General features: G+C 40.2%; 1 protein-coding gene across 1 annotated transcript in view; it reads right to left on the reverse strand.

Annotated features, from left to right (window-relative positions):
- The window catches only part of KCNJ1 (potassium inwardly rectifying channel subfamily J member 1), a 30744-nt gene extending 17553 nt beyond the window's left edge, over positions 1-13191 (reverse strand). The window contains exon 1 of the mRNA XM_087703779.1: positions 12981-13191. The gene's annotated coding sequence lies outside the window, so the exon portion shown is untranslated. The remainder of the gene's footprint in view (positions 1-12980) is intronic.
- Between the last annotated feature and the right edge of the window lie 10186 nt (positions 13192-23377).

The following is a 23377-nucleotide window of genomic DNA, read 5'->3' on the forward strand; positions in this document are numbered from 1 at the left end:
TTTCCTTCTCCTTCCCCCTCTTCTCCTTTTCTTTTCCTCCTCCTCCTTCCTCTTCCCCTCCTCCTTTATTTCTCCTTCTCCTCCTCCTTCTCTTCTCCTTCCCCTCCTTTCCTTCTCTTCTTCCTCTCCTCCTTCTCTTTTCCTCCTTCTCCTTCCTCTTCCTCTCCTCCTTTCCTTCTCCTTCCCCCTCCTCTTCTCCTTTTCTTTTCCTCCTCCTCCTTCCTCTTCCCCTCCTCCTTTATTTCTCCTTCTCTTCTCCTTCCCCTCCTTTCCTTCTCTTCCTCCTCCTTCCTCTTCCCCTCCTTCCCCTCCTCCTTTCCGTCTCCTTCCCTCCTCCTCTTCTAATTCTCTTCCTTCCTCTTCCCCTCCCCCCTCCTCCTTTCCTTCTTCTTCTCCTCCTCCTCCTCGCCTAACCAAGCTCCCCCAAGATGGATCAATTGTAACTTCCAGGTTCCAAAGCATTTGAACTGGAGGTGTCAACCATATTTGAAAGGTTTGGGAGGATAATGCAATATATTCTGTACCAACTCTCCTCGAGAAATGGGACTGGTTTTCAGTGAATATGCGATAGGTTCACAGCACAAATATGGCAATAAGTCAATGTCAATTCTTGGTTAACTCTTTGGGAAAATGCAGCATTAACATCATGACTCCCTCCTCCCCATGGCAGATGCAAAGTCTGAATTCTCTTCATTGTTAGAGTAGATGCATCAGGACCACACTTGAAACCACATTGTCCTCTGATATATTCTTCTTCCATGAATCAACAACTTGTAAAGAGATACAGATTACTGACCCAGAGAAAGAATGTTAATTATTGTTAATTCTAACTGGGTTTGTTTGGGATATTCTATTTAATTTTTTTTAACTTTTGTATTATGTGTTTCTTTTAATGCTGTACGCCGCCCTGACTCCTTGGGGAAAGGGTGGCATATAAATCTAATAGCAATATAGCAATAGCAATAGCAGTAGACTTATATACCGCTTCATAGGGCTTTCAGCCCTCCCTAAGCGGTTTACAGAGAGTCAGCATATTGCCCCCAACAATCTGGGTCCTCATTTTACCCACCTCGGAAGGATGGAAGGCTGAGTCAACCCTGAGCCGGTGAGATTTGAACCGCTGAACTGCTGATCTAGCAGTAGCCTGCAGTGCTGCATTTAACCACTGTGCCACCTTGGCTCTTCTAATAAACCTAAACCTTTCAGGGAAATTAGAAGGTTACAGCTAGAGTTGTAAAGCAGAGATCAAAATATGCAATCACACAGACACCAGCAAACTCGAAAAGAGCTTTTTACGTTCATACGTGAAGGGATGTCTCTTTGGAAATGATGTCACAGACACGCTGCATAAAAGGAAAAATAACTGCACCATTGGCACATCATTTTGCTACTTTTTTAATGCCTGCACCGAGCTTCTTACCAATACAGCATGACTTAAATCAAATTTAGCACATGCATCCTGTTCCTTTCCTTACTGATAATCTTCACTTAAAAACTCCCGTTTTGCATTTCTAATGTCTTCTCTGAGTCATGTTGAGTTATATGAGTTCGTTTCTCTGGCTGTAGACACTAAGAACGGCTGATCGAAGAAGAATCGACACCTATTCTTGTTAGGTATAATTACTGATTGTACAGTTATAGAGATTAACCTGATTTTGCATTTAATAACGGCAGCAAGATTGTTGGTGGCGCAATACTGGAAGAAGGAAGATTTGCCTACTATTCAAGAATGGACATTAAAAGTAACAATCCTGGCAGAGATGGCTAAAATATCAGCAAGGACCACTCAAATGAGAAATATAAACTGGAGTGGAGAAGATGGATTGACTATACTCAAAATAAACATGGGACTAAGGAATTCCAGATAGTTTATGACTGAAAAAACAAGGAATGACATAATCTGTTTAGACTTAGCCTAGCTAAGAGGAGTTAAAGCTCAAATGAAAGATGATACCAACTTTTTTAAAAGTTTATTTTAGAATGTTTTTGTTAAAGATTTATACTCTGTATTGGTTCTGGGAAGTCGGGGGGGGGAGGTGGGGGGTTGGGGGGAGAGGGGGGAGGTAAACATTTGTAAAAGTTTTTTTTTCCTAAAATTTTCAATTAAAAAAAAAGAATTGACACCTTTGGACTGTGATGCTGCCGTAAATGATTGCGTATACCATGGGCAACCAGAGCAACTAACAGAGAGGTGATGAATCATATAAAACCAGTTCCACCATAAATCCGCGGTAGACTAAAGCGCGCTCGACGAAAGCGCGTACGTGACATCATCACAGCGCGACAAAAACGGCACGCTGTGAGCGGTAAATTTAAAATTAACGCGAAAACCCTACCCTAACCCCCCCAAACCTAACCCTAAACCTAACCCTAAGCCTAACCCTTAACCTAACCCTAAACCTAACCCTAAACCTAACCCTAAACCTAACCTTAAGCTAACGCTAAACCTAACGCTAACCCTTAACCTAACCCTAAACCTAACCCTAACGCTTAACGTAACCCTAAACCTAACCCTAACCCTTAACCTAACCCTAACTCTAACCCTAACCCTTACCTTTATGTGAATCAGCTTGCTTTAATTTTATTTTAATTTTAATTTAATTTATTTTTAATTTTATTTGTCGCGCTGCTGATGATGTCACGTACGCGCTTTGATCGGGCGCGCTTTAGTGGACCGCGGTTTTGACGGGTCACGATAAGACATACAACCAGAAGCCAAAAATCACAAGACTACATATGAGTTACTTTGGCGACGTCATGTGTGCAAATTCACTAGAGCAGTGTTTCCCAACCTTGGCAACTTGAAGATGTCTGGACTTCAACTCCCAGAATTCCCCAGCCAGCGAATGCTGGCTGGGGAATTCTGGGAGTTGAAGTCCAGACATCTTCAAGTTGCCAAGGTTGGGAAACACTGCACTAGAGAAGTCAATGAGGCTAGCAATGGCTGGTGGACCAAGAAGAACAGGGCAAGCAAAGAACATATTGGCTTGACACCATCAAAACCGATACAACAATGAACATCCAACAATTGAAAGAAGCTGTACTTGATGGAGTGGCATTGGAGAACACTCGTCTATAAAGCAGTGGTGGGTTCTGGATCTCGTTCCAACTGGTACGGTTGGAACGGGCTCGGCGGCGTCCACATCATCTTAGCGCCTCCAGGAGCCTCTGTGATGCTCCAGCTGCTCAGCGGAGCATCACGCAGACGCTGTATGTACCATGCTCGTGCGCAGAAGCGCAGAAGACTTAAAAGACCAATAAGGAGCTTGGGTGGGCGGGTGAGCCCTCCGGAACGGTATTTGGCGCTCCGGGCAGGCTCCAGTACACCCGTACCGGGATGTACTGCCTGCCACCCACCACTGCTATAAAGACACCAAAAGTCGGCCTCGACTGAATGGTTAAAACAACATTTTTTTTTCTCTAAGCATAATTGATTTGCAAAAGGTTGCTAGTTTTCAAGCTGAATTGAGTGAGTTAGAGAACCAACGTATTAGGTTGCCAAAGTGGACAAGCACCCAAGCAAATGAGATGCAAACAATTCTACTTTGCATGGTGCTTTTAAGAAGCAGCATTTGTAACTTTTCCATGCGGTGCCCTGATAATACATGTTGCTTTCATTTCATTACACTGGGGCCACCCTTATCCACAATCCAAGCTTGTTGGAGATCCATTGACCTTAGTTCTGATTGTCCTTGTTCTATCTGGGTGGTGGTGGGGGTGTAGAATAGACTTCCATGTTGAAATACTCCCAGCCTAAGGTCTAAAGAGAAGATATTGATGGAGGGAATGTGTAATTATTTACAGCTGATTTAAAATGTTCCATTAGAAGATCAAAACTTAATGGATTGGATCCAGAGATGTCATCCAGAAATGAGAAATAACCATTTCATTGGTTGGAGGTGGGTTTTGCTGACCTATTTTCTCCTTCACAAACCCCACACAAGCTCTCTTCTGCAGTTGCTCTATAAGCAGCAAATGGGGGGGGGGGGGGAGATGGTTAATAAAGAAACACAAACACACATTTTGTTCTTGGTGACCAAAACAGGGTCTTATTTTCTTTTGACCCCCAAAATAAGCGCTTGGCCTTGTTTTGGGGGAGGTCTTATTATTATTATTTTTAATTTAAAAATATTTTTAATTTAAAACAAATACAATATCCTTCTTTATATGCTGTAGAAAGTGTATCAGTTGGTTACAAAAAGACTTTTGTGCATCTCTTCCACAGTCAACAAACATAATTCATATTAACTTAAGTATTTTAACTCAAATATTCATACAAGTCACCATCATCATATCTCCATTTTCATTTGACTATAATTGTTTAAGCGTCCTTCATCATAAAATATACCAAAATGTCATACATAACCACATACTGGCCTTTCAATTATTATTTCTAAAATCCTCCACTAACACTAAATCCTTATGTCCTATTCTAGCTAAACATCCATAATATTTAATAACAATGTTTTCTAATCCTCCTTTCCAAATCACTGTTTAAAGTTTACACCCAGTTTCCTTATGTTATATCCATATCTCTATATATGTTGTTATTCTTATTCCTCTTTTATTTGACTATATTCTATGTCACAACATTTTCCCCCTAATAATCAAAACTTTAACTGTATCTGACTTAGTTCTTTTTTTATTGTTATTATTAACTTTTTATGTATAATCCAAAGGGATTGCTAATTTTCCTTACATGGGTACCATTCAATATTCATATCCAATTATACTCATCATAACACTACACATTGTATACACTGGTAACATTATCAATTATTTATTTAAACTATATCTATTGTCAATAAATTTCACTAAGTTTAACTAGTTTTAAATTATATTCTTCTACCTATCAACCTGTATCTTTCCAATAGGAAAACAGTCTCATATCTTCTGCCATTTGTGGTGCCAGTCCTCTAATCATCTTCTTGATCAACTTTGTATGAACTCCTCTTAGCAACTCCTTGCTTATAAGATCTCTCATGTAATTTTGATGCCCTCTTTCTGTTTCTTTAGTAAGCTTATCTTTGATTGTCAGCAGTGTTATCAATGCTTTTGCTAATAGAATTTCTCTCTTTGAATCCATAGATTCTTTGTTTTTTTCTTCCTCTGTATCTTACCCTCTGGGATAAATTTCCTCTCCATTTAATTCCTCTTTCAGTATTCCATTCTTTCCATTTTCAGAGACAAACCAATCACCATAAACATCAGCAGATTTAATCTCTTTATAATCATTTTCCACTTCGATCTTTTGAGTTTTAGCCACCACATTTTGCATTTGATAGACATCCTCAACTTCTTCATCATATTTTGCTGTTATATGCTCTAAGTCTTTCAACTTCTTCTCTATCCTCTCATATGTATTTGATAATTTCTGTATTTCTAAAAGTATCTTTTGCAAGCTTAAAATTTCTGTTTGCTTTTGAAATTGTGCCATTCTCTCAGCTAACAAACACAGCTGCTCTAACTTGGGAGGTTAATAAAATTAAACATAGATTCACAAAAATGTTTGTTTTCACTTTTCTCTGATTAAAGATATACTTCAAAGGGACATCTGTGTGCTTCCCTTCTTATCACTCTCTATAGCCAAGCAGTGAGACCTTGTAGTGCCAAGCCAAAACAATCAATAAAGAAAAAAAGGTGTTCCATTTCCAATACACAAACTCCAATACACAAACCTCCCAGCCTCCGAGTAGCTGTGTTATTGTTGCAAATATCTTTATTTCTTTTGTATCTTTTTTGTATTTCAAGTTAGAAAAAAGTGTCCAATTTTTAAATGGGTTAGAAGAACACCCACAGTAATGCAAAATGAAAATTTTAGACCATAGGTTACAGAGAATAATAAAAAAAATAGAAGAAGAAAACTTAATCCATTTGTTTTAAAAGGCTTGCATAAATTCCATCCATTAAGATAGCATTTAAGAAGTAAGATAATCTTCTATAAGACCTGGCTGTTCCGGCAAGCCTGGGGCTGTTGATCAATGTCCAGCCCCACTTAGGCAGAACGGATGGTGTGCAATTTTAACAACTGTATTTTTAACTTTAATTTTTAAATGCTTTTATCTTGTCTGTAAGCTGCCCAGAGTCCCGTGGGAGTGGGTGGCATACAAATTTTATTAAATTTCAAATTTCACTGTCCAAAACCGTTTCAAATTTAATTCCGCCGCTTGATTCTTCTATTCTCCAATTTAAATTAATTTTAAGTTTTTTATAGGTAGTCTCTTTTTAAAAGAATAAAAGTTCCTCACCAGCTGGAAACACTTTCTCTTTCCATATCCTTCTGTTTTGGAGCCACCGCAACTTCATCAGCCTTGGCTGAATTTTTTGTCACCAGCTTGAAGAACTTATCTTGCATCGATCAGGGACTTTGCGGTGTCCCTGAGGTCAGCAAGACCTATTCTTCCTGTTTACTGTCTCTTTGGGATGGTTTAGATCCAATTGGACCACCCAGCAGCAAAAGTATCAGTTGCGGTCTCGGAGCATCAAGACCGCATATCTGTATCATTGTGCCATTGGCTCCTCCTCCAACCGAGGTCTTATTATTTTTGAGGTGCAGGAGGCGGCAAGTGTGGTCACCTCATGGCTGCTGCTGTGTTGCAATATTTTTGGGGAGGGCTTATTTGGGAGGGAGGACTTATTTTAGCCCATGCGCTCAAACCTCCGATTGGACTTATTATCCAGGGAGGTCTTATTTTTGAAGAAACGGGATAATATGTTTCTGCTCTTTTAAGAGCATGGCTAAAATTATAACTATTGAAAATGGTATTCTCATGCATGCAGGTGTGTTTATTATACTCCCATAAATCAGCATTTAAGGAAGGGCTGCAGAACAGGGGAAGTACATGGGCTTTGCGCATAAAACGGCACAGTCCCAGGTTCCATATAAAGGAGCTCAGATGAGACTTGATATTTAGCTCTGCTTACAATTCTTTGCTGTACCGGTTTGGTGTAGTACTTAAAGCATCAGGCTACAAACCAGGAGATTGTGAGTTCTAGTCCTCATTAGACACAAAGCCGAACTGGGTGACTTTGTGCCAGCCACTCTTTCTCAGCCCTGGGAAGGAGGCAGTGGTAACCAGAACTGCCCCCCCCCCCCCAAAAAAAACTGCAGGGACTTGTCCAAGCAGTTTCCCAAAAATCAGACACAACTCAACAGAAGGAAAAAGAATCCTTGGAGAATTTCCCCAAATAGATAAGATTCTGGTTACTTGGGTTTAGTTGCTGGCTAAATAGGAAATATTGTCATATATTCAGATTTATACATCTCCCTAACATGTCTCAGGGACATGGGGGATCAGTGGCTAAGACAGAAAGGTGGATCAGAAAGGTTGGCAGTTTGGTGGTTCGAATCCCTAGTGCCGCGTAACAGAGTGAGCTCCCGTTACATGTCCCAGCTTCTGCCAACCTAGCAGTTTGAAAGCATGTAAAAATCCAAATAGAAAAATAGGAACCACCTTTGGTGGGAAGGTAACAGCGTTCCATGCGCCTTTGGCATGCTGGCCACATGAACACAGAGATGTCTTTGGACAGCGCTGGCTCTTCGGCTTTGAAACGGATATGAGCACCGCCCCCTAGAGTCAGGAATGACCAGCACATATGTACAAGGAGAACCTTTACTTTTACCTTATAACATGTCTCATTTGCTTTTCCTTTTAAAGGACAAAGGACAGTTTTAAAAACAAGGACAGTCCCTCCCCCGCATGCCATCACTCTATTAAACAACTAATTCCCACAACACTGTCTTATGCCCTGCAATGTCAAATCATCTAGTAAGGCTGTATTCCTATTGTCCTTCTCATCTTTCCTATTCCCTATTCCCTTAGCTTCTTATGACTATAACTTTGATGTTTGTATCTTGTGATTTATGTTGATTGCTTATTTAGTATCCTATGGCTTTCACTGAATGTTGTATCTTATAATTATGATGATTGTATTTTATGATTATGATCATGATTTGTCATTTGTTGTTTGTATGTACACAGGGAGCTTATGTACCAGAGACAAATTCCTTGTGTGTCCACACACTTAGCCAATAATGAATTCTATTCTATTCTATTCTATTCTATTCTATTCTATTCTATTCTATTCTACTCTACTCTACTCTACTCTACTCTACTCTACTCTACATTCCAATATCTATTCTATTCTATTCTATTCTATTCTATTCTACATTCCTATATCTATTCTATTCTACATTCTTATATCTATTCTATTCTACATTCCTATATCTATTCTATTCTATTCTATTCTACTCTACTCTACTCTACATTCCAATATCTATTCTATTCTATTCTACTCTACTCTACTCTACTCTACTCTACTCTATTCCACTCCACTCCACTCCACTCCACTCCACTCTACTCTACTCTGCTCTACTCTGCTCTACTCTACTCTGTTCCATTCTTTCCTAATTGCATTCTATTCTATTCTATTCTATTCTATTCTTTCCTAATTTCATTCTATTCTACTCTACTCTACTCTACTCTACTCTACTCTAGAATATAACATTCTTTCCTAATTTCATTCTATTCTATTAAAAAGCAATGTAACCTGAAGATCATAATTATGTCACCTGTTCCAACAATGGATGTCTTAATTTTGCCTTTGGAAAAGGTAAGCGAGAAGTACAGCCAACCCTACCATAAGCCAGGTCACCAACTGCCTCAAATAACAAATGTCAGAAAAATGGTAGTTCTAGGATATTGCTCCTGAATCTGTCATCATTGCTCTCTGATAGAAGACAGGATTGTGTCAGACTCCTAACCTCTCCAGAGCTCCTATCCTCATCAAGCCTACCTGGTGAAGGATGTTATCCCAAGTATTGAAAGATACAGACACCATATTATCTTTCACTCAAGCAGCAAAATGCCTTAGTGGCAACAGAGGACGTGGTCAGCAAAATCAAAAGTACACTTGCTATATCCTTTTGCTGTTTTCAAGACCTGGACCTGATGGCCTCTGGGATTAAAGTCTTACTGAGAACTGATAAGCAAGGGCAGAAAAACCATTCCTGACTTCTATAAACCAACTGCACACAACTTCAGTCAACACCAAAAAAACAACACTTTCTAAAGGACAGACCAAGGACATCCTGGAAGCATTCTCAGCTTCTCAAGCTGTGCACCAGCGTTAGATCGTTTGTTAGGCATGACTGATTTGAAATATTTGAACAGTCCAATGAAAATACCTTCAGGCGGCTACAATATGGTATACTACATGTGCTATGGACAGCTATAGAAGGAGAAAGGCATGACTTTGATTATGGTAGCAACAAAGATGAACTTTCTGGCCCCACTTAAATTGACAGGAACATGATATCTACCATCTAAGACATCTAAATGGAACCACTTTGCATATTTTAATTAAGCAAAATATTGCTACTTCTGGAGGAATGAATAAATAAGCTAGAATTGCTGTTCTCATAAGGGTAGTTGTGGATTTCAACTTTGAGCAACCAGTCTAATAATGCCATGCTAACTACTAAGCCACCACAGCTCATCAAGTTGCAAGCAATAAATAGCGAGAGAGAATAATTTCTCTGTTTCTTCTTGTGACAACCCAATGGGATCTGGTTGGCTACTACAAAAACCGGAACGCTAAACAAAACTGGATCCTCTCCTGATTCACCATTCATGAGCTATTCAACATGTCCAAGGCTCATATACACAGAATCAGAGGTGGGTTCCTACCAGTTCGCACCTATTCGGTAGAACCGGTTCATCAAATCTACCGAACCGGTTAGAAGAGGTTCCACCAATGGACCCAGAAAGCAGGCCACACCTACAGAAGAGGTTCCAAATTTTTTTGAAACCCACCACTGGTCCTTGGATATGATTATTCTACACTATCATGTTCATATTTATAGAACTCAGTGCCTCTGTGAAAGGTAAGGATGACTACTGCATTTGTGGTGCAATCAGAACATTGCGTGTGTTGAAGTTGTTTTAACGCAAACCAAAGATGCCTTTTAAAAAACAAGTTTACATCATATTCTTATGCCTGCCAGTGCTGTGTGTGAGGTAGTTTAAGGTGGTTCTGACAAGTGTCATCGGCATCTTCATATCCGGTCACATGGGCGGCAAGCCACTCCCATCCGGTCACATGGGTGGCAAGCCATTCCCACAAAGGAGGCCACACCCACAGAGTAGGTTCGAACAATTTTTGAAACCCACCACTGCACAGAATGTATGTTTGTGTGAGTATGTGCACACACACATATTTTCTGTTTTTGCGCAGGGAACCTATAAAACTTAATTTGATGGTTTGTATTGAGTCATTTTAGAGTCAAACAGCACCGAAATCAAATAAATTAAACTAAATTAAGTTAAGATGTCTCTCCCACCGCCCTCATTTAGATGCACCCCGCCTATCTTCAGATTAACAATGGCAGGAAGCAATTCATCATATGTATCAGCAATTGACATGATCAAACCCACTCTGGATAGATATTATGCTGTAAATAAGTTTACCATCGTTAATAATAATTAAAAAAAAAAAAAACAATTCATGACTCTCTGCACCCTCCAGGCCTGCCAGAAGAAGAAACTTGCAAGGCAATTTGAAAAGAGCTGAAACCTGAAGTCAGAAGCCATGAATCGAGAAAGTCAATAAATACTCGAATGTTGTGCTTTGCTTATCATGTGATTGTAAAAACCAAGGGATAGGTTTAAAAGGTAAGACTGCTGAGCCTCTAAAATCAGTCCCATTGCAAAAAATCCACACTGTATATTGGATATTAATACCAGTGGTGGGTTTCAATTTTAGAACCTCTTCTGTATGTGTGGCCTGCTTTGTGGGAGTTGCTTGCTGGCTATGTGACCGGGGGAGTGACTTGCCAGCCATGTGACTGGGTGGGCGTGGCCAACTTGTAAAATATGGTGAAACTCACTTAACAACGCTTGTAGGCTTCAACTCCCAGAATTCCTCCTCCACTCATGTTGGCTCAGGAACTCTGGCATTGAAGTGTGCAAGTCTTAAAGCTGTCAAGTTATAAGACCCTTGCACCGCTAACCCTTTAGAAAAAAAAACCCAGGGGTGTTCAAACTTGACAGCTTTAAGATTTGTGGACTTCAACTCCCAGAATTCCTCCTCTCGCTCTTCATCTTGATGATGTGCGGACAGGTGGGGGAAGGGAGCTGGAACCAGTTCTAAACAGCACTGTAGATTTGTGGAACCTCTTCTATAGAAGAGGTTAGAACTGGCAGGAACCCACCCTTGATTAATACAATCAAGCGGGTCCAGAGGTATTTCACGAGAAGAGTCCTCCACTCCTCTGCTCACAATAGAACCCCTTATGCCACCAGACTCGAAATTTTGGGCTTGGACAACCTAGAAATATGCCACCTATTGTCTGACCTAAACGTAGTATCCAAAATTACTTATTACAACGTCCTACCTGTCAATGACTACTTCAGCTTTAACAACAATAATACAGGAGCAAACAATAGATACAAACTCAAGGTAAACCGCTCCAAATACGACTGCAGAAAATATGACTTCAGCAAGAGTGGTCAATGCCTGGAATGCACTATCTGACTCTGTTGTTACATTCCCAAACCCCCCATAATTTTAATCTAAGACCAACTACTGTTGACCTTACCCCATTCCTAAGAGGTCTATAAGTGGGCCTGCATAAGCCCACCAGCGTGCCTATCGTCCCTGCTCTACTGTCTCCATTTATTCCTACCCATTTCCTGTGCTCATACCTATGTTAGTTAGTTAGTTAGCAGTTAGACTTATATACCGCTTCATAGGGCTTTCAGCCCTTCTCTAAGCGGTTTACAGAGTCAGCATATCGCCCCCAACAACAATCCGGGTCCTCATTTTACCCACCTAGGAAGGATGGAAGGCTGAGTCAACCCTGAGCCGGTGAGATTTGAACAGCCGAACTGTAGAACTGCAGTCAGCTGAAGTAGCCTGCAGTGCTGCATTTAACCACTGCACCACCTTGGCTCTCTATGTTTATACTTATAACTGTTATCTTTTACATGTTTGACAAACTAAATAAATAAACAAAAACAAACAAAGAGAAATAAATAAACAATTAAAATTGATGGCAGCTCGTAAGGATTTCACCTAAGGTCCTCTCAGCCTTGATTCTCTCTTTCTGAGCTGTAACTTTTCCCTATCATTTCCTTAAATGAACGGATATCATGGGGCTTAATCCTGCTTCAGTAAGATTTTGAGATGGTTTTGTGGGGAGATGGCAGTTAGCCTAGAATCACCAAAGAGCTAAGCAGGAACTTAAAACCAAGTCTCAGGTAAGCTTTTATTCGCTATCCCTGGCTGTCTCTCTAGTCATCTGTCCATTTGACAGAACCTCAGCTTTGAACTTGGGGTAAGAAAGCTCCGAGGACAAAGACAGGGTATACACTGCAGAATATATGCTTGTTCTGTTTGTTGAATTATTCCATATTTTAAATTTGCACATTGCACCAAGTAGTTAAATGATTTGCACAACATCTCAACCTCAGAAAGACAAAAAAAGGAACAACAATCAATCAGAGAAGAGCAGGAAGGAACCTTGGAGGTCTTCTAATCCAACCCCCCTCTCAAGCAGGAGACCTGTACCATTTCAGGCAGTCTCTTCTTAAAAGCCTCCAGTGATGTTTCATTGGTTGATTGTTCTCACTGTTAGGAAGTTTCTCCTTCCACGTTGCTTCTCCCCTTGATCAGTTTCTATCCATTGTTTCTCGTCTTGTCTTCTGGTGCTTTGGAAAATAAGTTGACCCCCCCCCCTCTTATTTATGGCACCCCCTCAAATACTGGAATACTGCTATCATGTCCCCCCTAGTCTTTCTTTTCTCTAGACCCAGCATACCCGACAACTCACAACTTCACCCAAGTTCAAGCTATCCAAGCTGAACATGTTCTGCAGATGTTCAGGGAAATGTATCACGTGAACCAAGTCTTCAGAGAGATGTTAGAAATGAATTAAGCTTTTCTTGTTTAAGAAATCAAGATACAATCGCTTCTCTTACCTCTTTTTCCTCCCCTGCTAAAGAGTAAAGAATGTTGCGAGGAATGTAGAGGGAAAAGCCGCCCCAATCTTTGCCCGCCAATCAAGCTTTTGGTACCTGCGAAGTAGTAAATTGAATTCCTGGGTTGCTTTGGTCCACCAGTTCTTGCATCAGAGAGCGACAAGCTAAGGGCCTCTTTGGCATTTATGAATCAATGTCTTAGCTCAAACCACCTGCCAACTCATCTATACGCAATAGCACAATGAGGAGTGTGGCTTATTATATAACCTGACTGAAAAGAGAGAGGAGTGGCTATTTTAAAAGGTTTAAGAAAAGCAACAGTGTCAAGCGTCCAACACACAGCATTTTTAAAACACAACACAAACACACACACACAGAATTGGGCAAAGAACATCCAGAAGATGATCTGACTCTTTGGCAGGACAAACTTTTACTACTATAGTGTTTGTGTATTCTGTCTTCAACGATCTTTGTAAACATTAACTCAAGCAACAGGTTGATCTGTGGGAGCCAGTAAAGTTTAACATCCTAAATTTAACATCCCAAGCAAGATCTACCATTCTCAGCATGGCCCTGCTGGTGAGGAATTCTTAGGACATACCTAAAAGACACCAAAATATGAAAAGCTGGAGAACCCAGGTTCTAATTGCCTTCAATCACTTACCTCCTTATGAATGTTTCTAAAAACGGAAAGCAGTTCTTCTTAATGCTTCCCATCAGCAAGTTGAAATGGACTGTAATGAGGGATAGTGGGTTCCTGATGGTTCCTGATTGGATGGTACTTCAACTTGCTGGAGATTCTGCAGTATCCATCTTTAAGCAGTGGGGAGTCTTGATTGCCTGCTCTGACAATATATTTTCAAGGAACCTCTGGAGTTGCTGCTCAAATGAGTTGATTCCTTTGTTCAGGTCTTTTGGAACTGAAAGGTGTCTTAGCTGAGCAGTTGGTAGGGCTTTTCAGAGCTGAAAAAATAGGGACCGGTTCCACCACAAAACCGCGGTAGACAAAAGCGCGCTCGACGAAAGCGCGTACGTGACGTCATCACAGCGCAATGAAAACATCACGCTGTGAGCAGTAAATTTAAAATTAAAGCGAAAACCTTACCCTAACCCCCCCAAACCTAACCCTAAACCTAACCCTAACCCTAACCCTTAACCTAACCCTAAACCTAACCCTAAACCTAACCCTTAACCTAACGCTAAACCTAACGCTAACCCTTAACCTAACGCTAAACCTAACCCTAACGCTTAACGTAACCCTAAACCTAACCCTAACCCTTAACCTAACCCTAACCCTAACCCTAACCCTAAACCTAACCCTTACCTTTATGTGAATCAGCTTGCTTTAATTTTATTTTAATTTCAATTTAATTTATTTTTAATTTTTTTCGTCGCGCTGATGATGATGTCAGGTACGCGCTTTCGTCGAGCGCGCTTTTGTCTACCGCGGTTTTGATGGGTCACGATAGGGACCATCTTAGGCGGCAGCAAAGAGATATAAAACAAACCCAGGTTTTGCTACCATTTTCATCTGAGATCTTGCAATCCAGAGTTGGTAGCCATCAAATTTGAGAAGAACTAAGGATGGGCTCTTGCCATAAGCAGATCTGGTTTGGGTAGCATTCTTTAATGACTATTACAATCCATGTGATTACAGTCTTTTTTTCCTAGAAGTTGTATAGTTGAGTTGATGCCAAAGGAAAAGTAAGAATTGAAGACCAAATCCTGAACATTATTTGAAATGTTTTAAATAGACTTTCCTCACTATGCTTGACATGAAACTGTGTTTCATGGAACCCTAGGTTTGTAAAAGAATTTGATGGACAAAGTATTAATGCTTCTTTTTTTTCTCCAAGCATATATGATTTATTTGAATGGGGTGTCTCTATTTTGGAACCCATCACAGAAAGACAGAAGAGAAATCTAACAAATCAGTCCATAATGAAGAATCCATGTGTTCCTTGAAGATGAACTCCGGCAGGAGTACAAAATCTCAGAAGACAAAACTTCTGGTCCTGGTGATCGACCCAGATTGGATCCTGCAACAAATGTGTTTGGATACTATCTGCCCATCAATTAAAACGAAGCTCACAAAAGAGGATGGCAATGAAAAAGCAAAGAATTTGTTTAATCATTATGTGCAATCTCCCATAATATTTATTTTGCAAAGCATTGTCATGGTAAATCCCATCTGCTTTTAAGACAATCCTCTCAACTAAAATGCCATCCAATCAACTTTACTCTCCACTTTGCGGAGTGTCAGAAAGGATACAAACTTGAAGCAACTTACGTGCAACGAGAGAGGCCACTGTGGCTCTGGGACCGTGCACGAAAAGAACTGACTGCAACATGTTCCTGACTCAGCCCATCTTCTCTGGCCTCCAGCGTAGTGTTCAGCAAATACACCTTGCTACATTATCCAGAGGCACCTGCACTGGATGGAGGCTGACCGACCAGGAGAATCTCATTTGCCTATTCGCAGTAGAATTTCACTTCTGCTTCCAAGTCAAATCTGGTTTCATTATTCTGTGTACAGTCTCAGAGACAAGCATTTCTGCAGAGGGGCACTGCGGTTGCCATTCAAGAAGCTCAGAGATCTTCAATCCCATGAATGGTTCCTTATCAGGCAGAAGGCATCTCTACAATGAATCCACGGTTCAGCAAACAACTTTTTATATTTCTGGGAATGGAAAGCAGTACTGCAGGAGAGAAACCTGTAGGTTCCTTGGTCCTCTTCTTTGATTGGTTGTTTGTTTGGAGATGTTTCATTATCAGACTGGGAGGTAATGTACTGAGGAGGTTGTGGCCCAGCAGGAGCTGTTGGAGCTGCCAACAGACTCTGATAGTGAGGGACCCTATGAGTCGGCTCTGGAAGATGTGGAGGACCCTGGGCAGGGTGCAGACTCCGAGCAGGGACCAGAGAGGCTGGTTGGCCACCAGGAGGTGCCTGAGGCATGGAGCAGCAGTGAAAGCCAAAGGGAGTTTGTCCCTGACATCAGGCCCTGGAGCAGTGAGGAGGAGCAAAGGGAGTTGGTCCCGGATGCCAGGCAAAGAAGGGTGGATAAGCGCAGGCAGCAATTACGGAGACATAGAAGATAATCGGGCCCAGGTGGTTGTGATTTGGGCTCCTCCCAAGAGAGTATATAAGAAGAGACTTTGGGAGGAGACCTTTTGCAGGACACAAGTGTTTTACTAAGCTGGAGAAGCTCTTGTGTGTATCTCTTATCTGTGGGAGTCTGGGTTGCTGCCAAAGTCTTGTCTGTGAGTAATTATTGTGAATAAAGTGTGGCTAACAGTAACCTTGGGTCGGTGTGACTCACCGTATGGAGGGGGGGGTCAGAACACCTTGCTAGGTAATGAAACGCCTGCAAGCAAACAAGCCAGCTCAAGGAGCACCCAAGAACTGCACAGTTCAACCCTGAACTACAGATATTATTTTCTATTGGAGAGTAATCCATCCTTTTCATATGGTTCTATTTTTTGTGATGCTGTTTATTCAGTGGTCAAAAGTTATCCATTGGGTTTTAATAGAACTTAAATTTGGACTTTATGTCAGTCATTTGACATAAAATTATATGGAACTATTTTTCTTGTCAGAAGTGAACTGGCTGGCATTTTTTTTCCCCTCCTTGATATACTGACACGTTATCCAGCCTTAGAGGTTTTTGTTAAGAGTACAATTTCCTGCAAGGTGAATAAGGTGTTACGTTTCCCACGTCCGGAATAAAACATGCACAGATGCAAAAGAGAGGAAGGGGGGGGACACACAAAAGAAAAACCCAAAATGAGTGTGATGTTCATGAATGGAAAACAGAAGGAAATGGGACTGCCAGAAATAAAACACAATGAAGCATTTTCTATCACAGCTATTATTCCTCCTACACATAGACTACATTTGCTGTCTATAAGTGGAGATATGGGGATGTGAATTGTTTTCAAAAGCTTTTTTTCACTGTCCTTGCCTGTCTCTCATTTTGCCAATCTTTTTCAACTGAGGTTTCTTCTTTTTTGTTCATCCAGTGTCAGCATCAGCATCAGGTGGTTAATGGCAGGTAACCATTAAAATGTGAAATCAACCCCCTGCTGTCCAAAACAGAAACCCAAGAAATAGCTCAGCTTATCATTTCGGTGAGAAAAAGTGAGGGAGTGGGGATGAGCATTTTGACAGGCGGCAAGAATCTCATGAGCTGGTAAGCATTAGGCCTGACTGGCCCAGTTTTTAAAGATTTGCTGCTAATCAACCTTTGTTGGAGAATTCACCTCAGACTGTGCAAATAAGACTGGGCTGTCAAGAGATTCCGGTTGATGTCGCAGTGAGAACAGCTGGAAAAAAGCAAGCTCCACCAAGCCTTGAAAAGTCTAGCCGGTAACAGCTGTCGTAGGGGGGGTGAAGGAGGGAGAGGTGCTTCACTCACCATGAGGCACTCACAATTTCCTTGTTCGGTCTGAAGCAAGCTATCCTGAATGGCAGCAGTGACAATGGCCATTTTTTGTATTCCTAAAGCTGGGACAACCGAGACTGTACGATTTGTGCCGGAGCAGTTCGTGGATGGAACATTGAAACCGAGTGAGATCATTACCAACTTTTACTCTTTAAGTGCAAGAATTCTAAAAGAGAACTTCCAAGCCTAAGTAAGCAGCAATTAAATACATGGAAGGAAGGGGGGAAATCCTGAAAAACAAGAAATGAAAGAAGCTCAAAGGAAGCTTTAAAACACAGAAAGCCTGAAAAAAACTTAAACAATTTGAAAGGTGATTTTCGGGAGAAACTGTCTTGTTTATTTGTATTTCTAAACCCCCTGCTTTCGTCAGATAATTAACTGTTTTTGACAGATTGTTTAACGTTGGATTTGGGAATAAGAGAGTCATCTACTGGAAGCTGCACTAAAGCTGCAGTATACTCAGTGAAAGTGAATTCAATGCACATAAAGTCTAATACACAAAATAGAAGTAACAACATCTGGAAGACGGATTGACCTTGACTTTATGTTTGAAGATGACTTGGATAATTTGAGAATACTTAATGAGTTTTTTTTCCCCCTTCTGAAGATTTATAAAAGGAACTAACTTGTAAATAACTAAATTTTTATTAAAATTGGCTATTGAATTATGGATCCGAAAGATTGGAGGACTCTATTGGATTAATTTGGATTGGGGATCTTTAATGTTACTTAATAGATATGAGACAAAAGAAGAAAGGTGATAGAAGAAAAGAGAAAAGAAGGAAAGTTAAATAAAACTTTGGCCAATTGGGAAGATATAGAATTGGAACACTATAAGGCTGTAAATTACTAAACAATTTTAAAGATTATAAATTTAGGTATGTTGGAGTTATAATTATGGAATTGATGAAATTTTATTAAGCGGGGTTTTTAAAATATTGAGACATTGGAATAAAAAAAACATACTGAGTAATTTTTATTAAATTGTTATAAAATGAATCTACTGGGGATAATAAAGGCATATAAGAAATATATAGATATATTTTTAATGAAAATTTTGAAAAAAAACTTTTATAAATATTTACTTCCCTCCCCCCCTTGCCCCCCAACCCCCCACCTTCCCCCCCCCCCCCCGATTTCCCAGAACCAATACAGGGTATAGATCTTTAACAAAAACATTCTAAAATAAACTTAAAAAGAAGTTAATATCATCTTTCATTTGAGCTTTAATTCCTCCTTGCTAGGCTAGCTCTAAACAAATTATATCATTCCTTGTTTCTTTAGTCATAAGCTATCTGAAATTTCTTAGAAATATTTTTGATGTTAAAAAGTGTGCATGAAACTATAAAGAACAATAAAGACAAGGGGATTGTTTAAAGGCATAGAAATAAATTTAGAAGTCATTCAACAATTGGAGGGGAAAGAGCAATATGATATTCAGGAAATAGATGAGAAATTAGAAAAAGCAGTGGAAAGGAAAAATCAAAATGGAATGCAAGAAGCTAAAAATAAAGAAGAAAAGGGATTAATAAGTAGGAATCAATTAGATAACTCCTTAAAAGTTTATAATAGAAAAAAGAAAGATTTAGACAAGATTCCAATAGAGAGAGAGATGAAAGGCTGACTAAAAAAATCAATAAATGAAGGTTAAGAGATGATGGCTAATGAGAAAACATATTAATAAAATGGAAAAATACAAATAGGGAAAATAATAGTATATATATTAACAGGCAATTCAACCTATTCTAACTAAAAATAAAGCTTAGGTAGATGGAAATTTAGGATTAGGTAATCTAATTGTATTATCAACATTAATAGTGTGTTAAAATATATTGTGAATTTAAAATATTAAGGATTAGACATGTTGGGGATTTTGAGATATACTCCAAGGGCTGATTAAATATTGTTAATATTTGGCTTTATTAGTAATCCTACACATTTGGCATATTGAAGTTATGGTGGAATAATGAGCAACTTAAAATATTAAATATTAGTAATTTAGTAGGGGTTAACAAATACAAATGTTATCTATGTTTAAATGAAGTAATGGGGAAAAGGATAAAGAATTATGAAGAGAGAATAGTATTGTTGAAGTTGGAAGATTAGGATTATACATACTTATTTGCATTATTACTTTTAGCGTTCTGGTTTCTCTTCAGATCGTATAAATCTTTCGCCTTTTTTTACTTTTAGCGTTGTTTAGAAAAGATTTGACCCAGTTAATAAACTGTCCACAAAATAAAAAACTGCCAATAAAATACGTTTAAAAAAAAAAAAAAAAACCTGGGCTGTCAAAATGTAAATAATGTCTAGGTGGCAGCAAGGAGCTACAGAACAGACTTAAAATCTTTTACTCCCATCTAGCCAACAATTGAATTTTGACAGTCCAGATGTGGTAGCTATTTGTCTACCAAGAAGCAATTCCTGGCAGATCGTGAATAACGTAAGACGTGAGATACGATGCTGGCTTGAGGCTAGGCCGTCAACTGAAGGAAAAGTGGGATGATATCACAATTCACCCACAGACAGTGGTTGTGCACACAGTGGTGGGATGCTGCCAGTTTAACAACCTGTTCAATGAGCGTGCACTGAGCGTACATGTGTTCTTTGCGCATGCGTGCAGCATTGAAAATGGAGCATTTAGAAGCTCAGCTGTTTACCTTCCAAATCAGCAAGACGAGCTAGAAAGGAGGAAATAAAAGAGGGGATAGAGCAGGGGTGAGTTGGCAGGGCCAGCTGATCGTTGAAGCTACCGGTTCACCTGAACCGGTCCAAACCAGCTGAATACCACCACCGGTTGTGCACCAGGGCCCACATTCTAGAAGACCTCTAGATTCAACACTGTATGTTTTCTGTCCTGTCCTGCTCCCTTTTTTTCTGCCCTCTGGTGAGGTCTTTTTGCAGGAACAGAGATGATGAGCAAAGCTCAAGGCTACTCAGAGGAAGGAAGAAGAGAAAGAAAAAAGAGAATTGGGGAAGAGAGAATTGAAGAGAGAGAGAACTGGAGAGGAGGAGGAGGAGGAGAGAAGCAGAAAGGAGGAGAAAAGAGAAATGCCATGTGCCTCATTTTCCTCAAATAGATGAAACACTGGGGACAACTCTACATTTAAATGCAATAGGAGTGAGGAGATTTCAGCAGGCCTTAGGTAGTAAATTGGCTTACATTCAAATAGAGTACCATCATTTCTTCATGACTTTCTAGTGACCTCTGCTGGTGGATCAAGATTATATTAAACCTACAAATTTACAGACTTTTATATGCATAAACTGGGTTTGCAGCTGATCTAAATCCTCATCATTTCTCTACCAATTGTGGTAGAAGAATGAGATATTTTGGGAAATATTAAATAAGGCAGACTATTATATTTCCCTAAAGGAGAAATGGAGAAACTTGTTTTTAGAGGCAGAAAGCAACCCCCAGTCTTTCTCAATAGCCCACAGCAGATGCCAGCCCTTAAGGAGATAAAGAGCTTATTGAAAGAGGACGCCAACTGTCTAGATGGCTCCATTCGTAAGCAAAGCAAATATTTGCCAGCAGAAGCCTATTCAAGACAGGATATTTTGAAACGCCTTGCAGCAAAGTTTGACAGCTAACAAAAGTGGAATGGTAGGATTAGAACAAACAGCCCCTCAGCCAAGATCCAACCCAGGACAAAAGCCATTAGCCACAATAGGAATTGCCCAACACCCTTTCAGAATCCTGGGGTCTCTGTTCACCAATAAATGGACCTTCTTTCTAATCAGCCTGCAGCCTCCATTTTATTTCCAGTGTTTTTCTCCCACCTTGGAATTGAAACAGATGGATTTTTCCTTCCAACACAATGAAATTGAGAGAAGGCATGTTCCATGTCACCACAGTTGTTGCAACTTGTTGTTGTTGTTGTTGTTGTTGTTGTTATCATCTTTACTATTTTCAAAAAAATAATCTCTGTTGTCCCAATCATAGTCACCACCATGTGGACAGAACTCTCTCTGGATTTTCTTTCCATACATTTTGAGTCCTCAAATCCCTCTCTATGTGGCTGCACAGGGTAGGGAAAGGTATGTGAGACAGAACAGCAACCTTGTGAGGCAGATTGGACTGAGAGAGAGCGACTGGCTTAAAGTCATCCAGCTGGCTTTCATGCCTAAGGCCAAACTAGAATTCACAGTCTCCTGTTGATTGGCCCAAAATCACCCAGCTGACTTTCACGCCTAAGGCGGGACTAGAACTCACAGTCTCCTGGTGATTGGCCAAAAGTCACCCAGCTCACTTTCATGCCTAAAGCGGGACTAGAACTCACAGTCTCCTGGTGATTGGCCCAAAGTTACCCAGCCAGTTTTGATGCCCAAGATGGAACTAGAACTCACAGTATTCTGGTGATTGGCCAAAAGTCACCCAGTCAGCTTTCATGCCTAAGGCGGGACTAGAACTCACAGTATTCTGGTGATTGGCCAAAAGTCACCCAGCTGACTTTCATGCCTAAAGTGGGACTAGAACTCACAGTCTCCTGGTGTTTGGCCCAAAGCTACCCAGCCAGTTTTGATGCCCAAGATGGAACTAGAACTCACAGTATTCTGGTGATTGGCCAAAAGGCACCCAGTCAGCTTTCATGTCTAAGGTGGGACTAGAACTCACAGTCTCCTGGTGATTGGCCCAAAGTTATCCAGCCAGTTTTGATGCCCAAGATGGAACTAGAACTCACAGTATTCCGGTGATTGGCCAAAAGGCACCCAGTCAGCTTTCATGTCTAAGGTGGGACTAGAACTCATAGTCTCCTGGTGATTGGCCCAAAGCTACCCAGCCAGTTTTGATGCCCAAGATGGAACTAGAACTCACAGTATTCTGGTGATTGGCCAAAAGGCACCCAGTCAGCTTTCATGTCTAAGGTGGGACTAGAACTCACAGTCTCCTGGTGATTGGCCCAAAGTTATCCAGCCAGCTTTCATTACTAAGATGATTAGAACTCACTTTCTCCTGGTTTCTAGCCTGTTGCCCACAGAATAATAGCCCTCACCACAATGACCTTGACTTGAATCCCATTTTCTTTTACTGGAACACAATCCAAAATCATGAAACCATGAGTGTCGACTACACTGATCATCATATGGATCACTCATCTCAACACTTCACTTCCTCTGACTGGTCTCCAAATCTGTTGCCTTTGAAAATGATTTCATGACCTTCTGCTATCAAGTTATGCCCTGTATTTGTTGAGAAGCAAAAAATAACCCCTTGTAGTTTTCTTTTGGGAAATGCATTTCATCAAAACCAAAGGCAAGGTTAAGGCATTCTGCATAAAAATATGGTGGATTATGCAAAATATCTTTAAAAGAAGGATAAAGTTTACTCCTCAGTTATTCTTACTAGGTATATGTACTGACTTTACAGTGGTAGAGACTAACTTGATTCTGCACCTAATAACGGCAGCAAGACTGTTGGTGGCGCAATACTGGAAGAAGGAAGACTTGCCCACAACTCAAGAATGGACATTGAAAGTTACAAACTTAGCCGAGATGGCTAAAATATCGGCATATCTTAAAGATCACTCAAATGAGAGATATAAACGAGACTGGAAAAAAATGGATTGACTATATACAAAATAAATACGGGACCAAGAAATTCCAGTTAGCCTATGCTTAAGATCAGAAATGATTTAAATTGTTTAAAGTTAGTTCAGCAAGAAGAAGCTAAGGTCAATGTAGAATGTCATTAATTTCTTTATTTCTTTTTTTCTCAATAGATTTTAGACTGTGTTTGTTAAAAATCCATACCGTGTACGGGTTCTGGGAAGTCGGGGGGGGGAAGGAGGAGGGGGGTTGGGGGTGGAGGGAGGGAGGGAGGGAGGGGCATACATTAGGCTAGAAACTAGAACTATCTTGACATACAAAAAATTGTACTTCGATGTTTACTGATTGAGGAATGATGAAATATTTGTTTTAAAATAAATAAAACTTTTGAACCTATAAAAAATA

Source organism: Thamnophis sirtalis, unplaced genomic scaffold, assembly GCF_051295495.1.
Source record: "Thamnophis sirtalis isolate CommonGarterSnake01/CBP01778 unplaced genomic scaffold, rThaSir2_p1.2 scaffold_2, whole genome shotgun sequence".
NCBI classification, from domain to species: Eukaryota; Metazoa; Chordata; class Lepidosauria; order Squamata; family Natricidae; genus Thamnophis; species Thamnophis sirtalis.